This window comes from Buteo buteo, chromosome 6, assembly GCF_964188355.1.
Source record: "Buteo buteo chromosome 6, bButBut1.hap1.1, whole genome shotgun sequence".
Classification (NCBI taxonomy): Eukaryota; Metazoa; Chordata; class Aves; order Accipitriformes; family Accipitridae; genus Buteo; species Buteo buteo.
In genome coordinates, this window is record NC_134176.1 from 42,200,823 (window position 1) to 42,210,873 (window position 10,051).

Below are 10,051 nucleotides of genomic sequence, written 5' to 3' on the forward strand. Positions count from 1 at the left end.
CAGCCGATTCTGGCTTGGCACCACAGCCTGCCTGTGCTGACAGGAGCCCTCTGGGGAAGTGACAGGGCAGGGAGCTGTGGGGCTCCCGGGGGGGAGAGGGGACTGAGGGTGTCAGACTGCGCTCGCGTGCTGTGGGATAGCCGGGTTGGCCTTGGCACGCAGCATTGCTGTGACACCCGCGGGGTGTCCGGGCCTTCTTGAGGGCAGCGGTGCTGGGGGTGCCTCCGGACAGACATGGGTCCTGCCTTTCACTGTGGAGGTGAAAAAGTTGTTGAGTGACAGACTTAACGCAGGGTAGCCTGACTTGAATGATACGCGTCTACTAACACTGTACATCTGGTGTTTGGATCCTTTACTGGGGCTACGGTAGTCACAGAGCTAGCTGGTACAGAGGGTGCTGGCAAAGCCAAACCCAAGGCAGCTGAGCTGGACGTTACTGGATGACTCCACGGCCCCACAATGGCATGGTAGGACTCCACTGCATAGGTCCCCACCTATGATAACGTCCTGGAGCTCCTTCTCCCCTCAGCTCTCCAAAGTTTTTGCTAGGAGTCTGGCAGCTCGCTGTCACAGCAAGATTCAGGGATGGAGCCCATGGAGTCAGAAATTTGGACGTCTTGTGTGCTGGCTTATGGCAGGCGAGAGCCTAGAAGCAAACGTATACCAAGCCAGCAAGAAGGTTTTGCCCTGGAACTGCCCAATAGCTGTTCCCCACAGAAGAGCTCAGAAGCCACTATGCCAATTCCTGTGCTTCTCAAATGGGGACAGACAGCTGCCCTACCATGACATGTCAGGTACTAACCACATCAGAGGAGTTCAGAGAGACTGTACATGTCCACGCTGGCATAACATACATGTCCACACCAAAGACCTGAAGGGGAGAAAGAAAACCAGCACTTCTTAGGATGGAAAATTGCTGCTAGCAACCCCTTCCTTAACATGCTCTGCCATTTACTGCAATCTATCCTCTGTCCTTGGAGCATCTTTCTGGCTCCCTATTTCCTGTCATGGGTGCCCTCCCCCCTTTCCCAACTTTGGTGACTGTCCCATCTTCAGTGACTAATTCAAACCCAGAGTATTCATAGCAATTGGGTGTGATCATTCAAAAAATACAGTCTGTGAAAATTTGCTGAAGTTCAGGCATAGATTTACCATGACAGACGATCCACATGGGCTATGGTCTTCCCCTTAATGGTGCCCATTGTAGCCAGCACACTGCCACCGTCACGGCTTGTGACTATATGAACCTGCACCACCTGAATTTCAGGAAAAGGTTGTTTGCGTTCAAAGTGGGATTCTGAGCAGGCACAAGGGTTTGCAGGACTAGGATCTTAATGCTTGACTGGTCAGAAACCTGCATGTATTGATGAAAACACCCAGAGGCATAACGCAGGACATCTTTCTAACCTAATCTCTATCAGCTCCAGTCACGTCATAGTAACCTGCAGGAAGTGAATTTAAAATGTCAGTTTCTAACCTTTGTTAGGCTTTAGTTTTGGTACACAGGTGCCATAGAAAAATCCACTTTTGTTGCTATATCAAAAAGCCACAAGGTTCCAGGAATCGGGGCTTTCTGGAAGATACCAAATTTGGTGAGATTTACAATAAAATTGCAAGAGTTGGTAATGTTGCAATTATTTTTAAAATAATAGGAATATAAGTATAGAATCATTTAGTATCTTAGCTTTCAGCCCCAGACACGGTCTGCAACCCAAGAGGTGGCACATAAGGAACGGATTATTCTAGCAAATGTGAATGTTGTCCATTCCTACCAACCCTATTGTCCTATTGCTGAATAACAGTGCCCTGTTGCTAAGGATGAGGAGAAATTCATGAAGGAAACCAGAGCGGCTACTGCAAAAATAAAATCCCTCTTCTATGAAGATTTACACATGTGCTTAGTTTTATCCAGACTATCAATTCTAGTGTGTGGAATTACTCACACTGGACGTGGAGTTAAAAACGTGCACCAGCCTGTACAGGACTGGGACCTGGCACTGCACGGCTGTGGGGTGGGGAATAGTTGATAGTTCTTAAATTTCTGCTGTTCAACAGTAAAACATCAGAGTCATCACATTTGGGAGAAACATGCATACATTTGAGAAAGAACTGAGGGATGTCTTTGAAAACAAGGGACAGCTGAGATGTTTGCTTGGGAGACGCTGTTTAAATGCAACTAGCATTGTTCCTCTTTTGTTGAAAGCTGAGCACAGCATAATGTGATTTGTGATTACAATTCTTTGTGTCTGTGAAGCGACTGAAGAGACAGGCTAACTCTGAAACATCAGTGGACTTCTAAATTCAGTGAAAAAGAACCGGGACAGGGAATGGATGTTTCCGATTTTCTGACTAAAGCATACTACCTTTCTAGTTATTTTTTAAGCGGGACAAAATGTCACAGTTTCTTAAGTTCATCCTAAAGAGAAGGATCTTGCCAGTGATCTTTAAAGAAACTTTTTCTGTAGTTTTATTAATACAAACACTTGCTCTTTTTTGCTTTGATCCTATTAATACAGAAGGAAAACAAGCAGGAATCACCAGCTTCCTCTAGGTATTGCAGTACAAGTCTTACCACACACCTGTTTCATCCTTAGAAGGGCCCGATTTTCCAACTGTAATATCAGACTTTGAAAAGTTAGTGCAAAACCCTTGCACTGACTCTACAACTACTAGAGCTTTAGCTTGGGTGAAACTGGAGTAGATGATGCTAACCCGCATGGCTTCTGTTCTCCCAGTCCTATCCTCCGATAAATACCGAATAACTTGAAATTAAGAGAAATAACCTTCTACTTTTCATCCAGTGGCATGTCTAGAAGCAATTGGTAAGCCTGCTGCTCCATGACATGCTTCCTGATGTTGGTCTTGCTCATGGTGTCCAAAATAAGCTCTCCCACGGCAGCAGTCAAGCTGGTAATCTCCTCGCCAGTCATTTGCTGCTTCTTCTGCCGAAGCTCGTTAAAGGTACACGTGCATGTGTGGCTTGTGATGGTGTGTGTGCTTCTCGCTGTGCTCACCCACCCCACCGATTACTGCTGTTCCTTTTGTTGTGCCACTATTGTCTTCTTACTACTGCTCGCCTTTTTGTAGATGGCCTTTACTTCAGAACGAGGCTTGTCTTTTGCAGTGTGTTCCTGTAGGGCCCATCTCCATAGCGCAGCACCTTCACCGAGATCAGTTAATGGTAACCAAAGGCAACAGGACTCTCAGCTTCACTTTAAAGGTCGTGAGTTCTTCCTTGCCAGAAAGGACAACGTACCATGAATAAATTATATCATTTTATTTTGGCATTTGGTCTTGAATGATGTGTTCTTAAAGTAGTCTTCTGAGGGATGCCATAAATAATGGGAGAGAACAGATGCTTCAATAAACTAAATGCTGTATTTTTAAGCATGAGGTAATGAAGTATCTGAAAATGTTTTTCTCTGTTGCAGAAATCCTCTGTGCTTTTCTAAGAAACAGCATCATGCAAATAATCCTGTAATCCTCCTGTAGGGCTGCAAGCAAAAGGAACGTTTTAGAAGTGATTTTAAACAAAATTATTTTCCTAGTCAAAAATAACATGATAAAAAAGAGCACGTAAAAGACGACACAAAGCAACAGAGCAGAAGTGCTACATGAGCCCTCTCAGTGTGATATTAAAACCTTTGCTTGAACTTGTTCTCCTTACACACAAAGGTCTTCTCACCACCTGTGGCCAGGCAGGGAGCATGAGGCGACTCTCCAGCCAGCCATGCTGACATGAGGAGGGGCAGCTGTGGTCCCATCACCGGATCGGCTGAGCGCTGCCCAAGCGCTGGGTTGAGGGGGGCAGCGAGGTGCCCCGTGCCTCTGAAACCCCAACATGTTGATACCATGCTGCAGCCATGATCCAGGACAGTTGCTTGGTCAGCTTGTTTTTGCCATTTTGTTATTGATTTCTTAAAGAAACAGATCTGAGAAAGGATTTCATTTTTTCAGACACCGACGTGCCAGAGCTGACCTGCTCTCCTGCTACTAGAGGGAGGTCCAAACTGGAAGTTGTGGGAGCCAGCATGAGCAACTGAGGCCAGCTCAGAGACCAGGTGAGTTAGTCAGGGATCAGCGTCACACTCATGCAGATTCATTCCAGACAGCTTAGAGCATGGGCTGAACTTGCTCATGCATATCTGCAAAAATAGTGGGGACAGACATTTTGCTCCACACCCTCATTGCCACTTTCCTGAGCAATGAAGAGCAGAGAACACATTTTTCCCACAAACTTTGAAACCCTGTGGAAGAAGAACATTCAGTCTTCTTCTGTAAGAGTTGTCTACCCTTCTACCTCCAAAGGACCATGGCGCTGCTTTCCAGTTAGGCTAACGGCTATCATTTTAGCCTCACAGGATGTTGATTCAGCAGGGTCATAATGCCTTTTTTCCACCTGTTGACTTGTTAGAACAGTGAACAGCAGGCACTCAGACAGGGAAAGAGGGTGGAGAAGGAAAGGCAAACAGCTTTGCTCTAGTCCAGAATAAAAATAACTATATGAGAAACTAGACAGGTAGAGGGCAAGAGAAGAAAAGCAGCTACCATGCAGTATATAGAGGGCATTTTATATTTAATTTTTCTCCAACTATGAAAATGACTGCAAGCTTAATAATAATTTCATTATTAACTTCTCAATTAGTTATGAGTTTGACCTGGCAAAATGCACCAAGGATTCTTCACAGGACACACAAAGGTCTCCACAGCTCAATGGACAGCATGTCAGGTGATGAAGCCTAACCAGAGTTAGTTGGTTTTGTTGACTTGTTTTCCCCCAGTGAGCTTTGTCCCTTCATCTCTCTCCTTTGTTGCCACAGCTACAAGGGATAAGCAGACAGAGTTTCTGGAAATTGTTTCCAACCGTAGCCTGGGTCTTTTTATCAGGCTCCTGGTACCTGACTTGAAATGTTTAGATTCCAGCCAGCAGTTACACAGGATCTTTTCTTCATATGTTCCCATGAAAAAGTCATGTAGACATCTATGGTTCATAAAGCATCCAGGGAGAATATGCTTGTATCACAGATCCCAGATGAGCTTTAAAAAAGGAAAAATGTACATGCATGAATGCTGTTCAGCTGGCTGCCAGGAAATTTTGCTGATAAAGAGAAACTATGGGCAGTACAAACAAAATGTGTAGTATAGAAAGCCCAACTAAAGATAGGAAGATGCTGCTTAGAAAAGGCTTGTATCTACCAAGGATGGATAATTTCTTTAATAAGACAAAAGGTGCACGGGCAAAAGGTACTTGGAAATCCCAAGCACAGCTACACTGGTGGTTTTTTTTCTGAATTAGAAGAATGTGCCCTAAACTGAAGGAAAAATTACAAATTCATTTAAATTTTGGCTCTGCTAGTATAACAGGTGGACTAGTCCACTTGTGTCTCTCTCCTGTATTTCAAGGGATCAACAAAATCCATGCCCTCATGTAAAACTATTTTTAAGGTAATTAGCAAAGTATGCACATGTGTCCGTTCAGCTGTCAAACCACGGCCGTGTTCTGACTCACCTGGTGCCTGAGGCACGTGCGCATCCGGTGTGCAGCAAGGTATGCTTCCAAGCTTGCTGTGAGGTGGCAGATGTGATTGATAAAAAACAATCTGGGCCAGCTGATTTAAGCCTGTAGGAATGGCTTCCCACGGGCAGCATGTGCTGTGAACGGTCCTCACGAGAGCCTGGTCAGTGCTTGGATGCCGTGGGGACAGACAAGCCTACCTGGGTACTGCAGGGGCTGGCAGCAGCCCCAGCCCCTGATGCCACAGCCCCAGCTACTTCTGTTACAGCTTCTCAGCTGGTACACGTGAGCAGTTATCCCCACTAGCTGCGGCCTGGCCCACACATACATGCATTAGCCAGCTTGTGAAGGGAGGTAAATTATGTTACAACCCTATTAAATTTTTGCCAGAAGCAGGACCTGTCTGTTGTTCATTTTTCAGTGGCAGGGGATCAGAATACCATGCGGTAGCTGCTAAATGTAAACGTGTTGTGCTTCCTGCTGTCTACACAGAGGCTAGAAGAGAGGACATACAGCCAGTACTGAGGAAAAACTCGTCCCAGACACTATCTGGATCCTGTGAACTCCCCACCATCACAGCTTTTGCTGGTCAGATAAGCCATGGCTTGTTACCCAGGCTCATCCATGGGGGTTTCTTTAAGTTTAGATCTAACTGAGTCTGGTCCGATTTACCCACAGGACCAAATGGTTTGACAGTCTCAGAAGCCCACAGTGGAACTGCAGCCTTGCATGAACTTTGTCTTTTTTTAGAGAGTAGTTAGCTGGGACCTTAGATGTAGGTAGAGACAAGAACAGGGGCGTGCAGATAGGAGAAGGCTGTCTCTCATTGACTGGCCAGGTGCCAGGGCTGGCAGGCATACAGAGATGGGATGTTGGATACAGAGGTCCCTACTTGCAAGGGGAGTCCAGAGCTGAAAACCACATGATAGGAAAGCATTTGACTGAGCTGGTACTTAAATAAGGGATGCCAAATCCTTGTTCCCTTTTGTAGGAGTTATTTGTGTTCCATTGTTCTCCTTAATTACTGCTCTCTGGAAATATGAAGCACAGTATGAACTTACCGTTGAACTCAGCGAGGAATGATAAAGGTTTCCCTTAGAGCAGTCACTTTATACCTTTCCCAGTTTTGGGCCCATAAACATTTCGCAGTGAGTAGAGGTGCAGACACCTACATAATTCAGCCTGTTGGCAGTGGGTTTAGGGGGTTTGTGAAAGGTAGTTGGGAACAACTGCCTTTCACAAACATCCTAAATGTACTCGCAAGGGCTCACTGAGCGGAGGTTGAAAGCTGCTGCCTTACTGCTCTAAGATCACCCAAGGGCCCGTTTCCTGTAGAAAGGTTCAGTTGGGTTACAGGTTATGTTGGGTCAGGTTAGGTTAGAGAGAGCTCCTTACCGTTATAGGCACAGAAAGGGATCACGAGATACGTTTTCCAACATGTGTCTAAGCAACTGATTGTCCTTCACTTGTCCTCCCTCTGGCAGCATAAGCCAGAGTGTACAAACTACACTGTTTTCACTCCAGGGCTGTTCTGCATGGAAAGTGGGGGGGGCTGTTATTTTCCAGGTCTGCCCTGAGGCTCAGGGAAGAGGTCTTGCAGCTTCCTGCGGGGCTAAACGTCACATGGGAGCAACGCCTTTACATCACTTGGCTGATGACTCCCTGGATGTTCTTACGTGTTTAGGCCAGCTCTGCGCAGACTGCACGGACGGCACTCCGCACGCAGGCTGGCCCTGGCCCAGAGACCTGAAAGGAGAGAAGCATGCAAACCCCTCCTGTGCTGAGCTATGCGTTCCCCACCGCCTGCTGTCTAACCTCCCCCTCCCTCCCCGAGAGTATGTAGGTCACTGTTGACATTGTTTTCCTCTGAGCCCCGTCTGCTCCTGTTTTACCACTTTGTTCGCAATTAGCCTGTACTTTTGTAATTGACCTAAATAAGCCTGTTTGTTTCATTCTCCTTCATCCCATGCCTTATGTTTCCAGAGAGCAGTAATTAAGGAGAACAACGTAGCATGAACATCTTCTGCAAGCCCAAAGCAGGCAGTGCCTTGGCTGCAGTGAGTCTTGCTCTTGGTGATCCCCAGCAGGCTGATACTGTAAACCAGAACTCAGCCAGCTTTGGATTTTGCCCTGAGAAGAAGACGGCATGACAGATCTTACAGCTTGAATGTGCTCTACGGCTGTCTGGCCTCCACAGATGCCTTTTATTATTACTACTGCTAGTAAAATTAAAGAACTACAACAAAACTGTAAGCAAGCAAGCGAAAATGAAAGTCCCTTTGATGACAAGGGATGTCATTCCAAGCCATGAAATCCACCCGTTTGTATCAGTTTTCACAGCTGCTTACTATGTCTCCTACAATCCTTCACACATTGATGATGTTCTGAATTTCCTCTCATGCTGCGACCCTGTCGTCCCTGTTAGGGCTCAAGTATGAATGTTGGAAAATCCAATGCAATGGAGCATGCAAATTCTCTCTCTTTCTCTCATGTTGTTGAGCAACACTCAGCTGGCTAGGTTTCAAGCACTGCCTTTTGCCTCAGTTTCCCCATCTGTTCTCATGAAGTCCTGCCTGGAGAGTGACATCTCGTGAATGTTCCCTTTACTTGCTCTGCTTTTTGCCTTTCACATCCCTAAAAACAAAAAGCAAACATCAAAACAAAACCTTGCAAGAGAGTTTTTTCCAAAACATCCTGCTGTGTCCCAGACCCTCCCGCAGAGATGTTCTGCCGCTTCCCACTGGGGTGCCCACCTCTGCGTCCCCCTCCCGCAGGCAGGGCTGCAGCGGGGTCCATACATCGGGTTGGTACAGAGGTCGGTACAGAGGTTCCCAGGGGTTGTTACAGAGCCTGTAGGGGAGGACTTAGTATGTGGCATCCCTGAGCACCAAGCTCCATCCTCTCACCTCAGAGATGCTGAAACGAGGCACGGGCTGAAATGCAAACTACATGTCATACTGTTTGGAAATCAAATACCAGAAATGCTGGCACTGCATCTATTTGTGTTTTTCCAGACCCACCGCCGGTACCCTGCTCAGCCCTACCAGAAGTACACAGTTTATGTCAGTGCCTTTGCTTGTGCTTGGTTCTCTGGAGAGACTCTGAGAGGACTTTGGTAGGTGTCTGAAGCAAAGCACAACTCTGTCCCAGAGGAGACTGGCCAGAAAGCAGAGAGTTGGCATGGAAATAGGCACAAAAAAAGCTGCGGCACTTGGCTGTGGAGCTGGGGTTTTCCAATAAGCCTAAATTTGGTACCCAATTCCAACTGCATTTCTTTGGGAAGTAGGGCAACAAATTACCATAAACCCCTTTTAAAGTCCCCGTCAGTTCGACCCCTGGCTCCTTGACACAGACTTTGAGAGCCAGGTTTCCCCCTTCCCCTGTAACGTACCTTGGCTTGCAGTATTCACCATGCAGAATGAAATTTGACCTTTCCACTACCCATGGCAACCATAATTCAATTAAACAGGACAAACCTTGGACAGCACTTGCCCTCAGGACCTGGTACACTAAATACGATACAAGCAGGAGAAGAGTGAAACACAAAACTCATGAAACAATCCTGTCAAAAGAGAGTTGGCAAGTGAGTGCCCTTCAGGACAAGGACACACACAAACACGCGTGCTCTCCTTTCTTTAGGCCCGTGCACTTTACACACACGACAACAAATAGAAAGGACTGGGATTAATGGCAACATTTGCGTGCTTTTAAGTCTAGCTGAAGAGCAGTCAGGCGCACATTTAACTTGTACGTATGGATGCATTTGTTCCCATTGCTAATGTGCAAATACTGTTCTGAATAGGGATGCTTTCCCAAAGCAGTGCCAATGTGGGCAGGAAACAAATGTCGAATACAAGAAAACACAGCGAACTAGTCATCTGGCAAGATGACTGACCGAAAGAGAGGGAAATATAAAAGTATAGCCAGATCTTAAGTTCATGGGAGAAACTCTTCAGATGTCATGGCGATGAGCATGGCATCAAAAACCTCAGCAGGTAAGAGAATGCAAGATAGTGGTGTGGCCTGTGCTAGTATGTTCATGAGCAATGAAGCGAGGTGTAACAACCCTGCAGACAGAGAAAGAAGTCAAAGTGGAAGGAAAATTCCTCTTCTTGATAGACTCAAGGTGGTGAAAAAGAGAGAGCACAGTGTATAAATGTCAAAGACACAGCAAACCCAAAATATTATTCCCAAAACTACTGGAATTAGGAATGTTAGAAAGCTGGTAGCAACAGCCTAGAAATGTTGCCCAGGAAGGTGACGCCTTCTTCATCCTTTGAGGTTTTTAAGTCCTGACTGGAGAAAGCCCTGAGCAACCCGGTTTGATCTCATGGCTGACCCTGCCCTGAGCAGGAGGCTGGACTACAGATCTCCAGAGGTCCCTTCACACCTGAATTTTCCTATGATCCTACAAGTGCCTACTATTTGGCATACAGATAAGGCAACTACTGATATTGCCATGACAACAAACTGGGTTTATGCTGCTGTTGCAGCTTCATGCAAGAGAAGAGTGCACGCTTCCTTGAGAGAAATGTT